Here is a 950-nt window from a genome sequence, read left to right as displayed (position 1 = left end):
TCCCTGAGGGACCACCCTCCACTCCAGGACAGTCCCTGAGGGACCACCCTCCACTCCAGGACAGTCCCTGAGGGACCACCCTCCACTCCAGGACAATCCCTGAGGGACCACCTTCCACTCCAGGACAGTCCCTGAGGGACCACCCTCCACTCCAGGACAGTCCCTGAGGGACCACCTTCCACTCATCTTCTGGTGAAGACGCTTCATTCCAAGACTGGCAGCTTCATCAATCACAGTAAATACACAACTCAAACTTCTAGCTCTGGAGCCTCAGAGATTTGTTGCGTCCCCCCCCCCCCCAGAAGCTTCCTGACGCACAAGGTCCAGAGCAGTCTCAGGTTTTTCCTGACTATACCTGTGATATTTGTTCTAGAACCTCCCATGAACCTGCTTGGTTTTTTTTTTTTTTCTTCTCTACCAAAGATTAGGTGTGGCAGATGTGTGTTTTGATATGGAAGTCCTGGTTAGGGCTAGGCTTGCCGTCCTTGGGATGTCTTTCTGAGAAATTCTGAGATACTTTGATGACCCCTTTCTATGTGCTGCCCTGGGGGCTCTGGACTAACCTTCGCATGAATGGTCCTTAAACAGGGGATCAGCAGAACCATTTTCACATTTCAAGTGACTCAGCTAGAGTGGGTGATGTGCAGCTGGGGCTTTACAAAGAGTTCTGTAACTTGAACTTTATTGGAGAGTCCACACAGGGCTGCTGCTTTCTGAGAGTTGTAGCCATGGAAGAACATGGTGGTTCCTCTCACAGCTGTTCTGCCCAGAAGTGGAATTTAAAAGCCAGAGAATAAGATGTCCACACGCAGGTGGTGTTGCGCAAGGCCTCTGGGGAGAGTGACATCCCAAGGTCCCATGTCTTTTACTCAGTGGGTTTTATTGCCTTATTCTCATTAAAAAAAAAAAACAAAAAAATAAAAAAACCAGAATCTATGTTTTTGCTACAT

The sequence above is a fragment of the Mus caroli genome, chromosome 1 (genome assembly GCF_900094665.2).
Source record: "Mus caroli chromosome 1, CAROLI_EIJ_v1.1, whole genome shotgun sequence".
Classification (NCBI taxonomy): domain Eukaryota; kingdom Metazoa; phylum Chordata; class Mammalia; order Rodentia; family Muridae; genus Mus; species Mus caroli.
The sequence above is the reverse complement of the archived record's forward strand: the minus strand, read 5'-3'. Positions refer to the sequence as shown.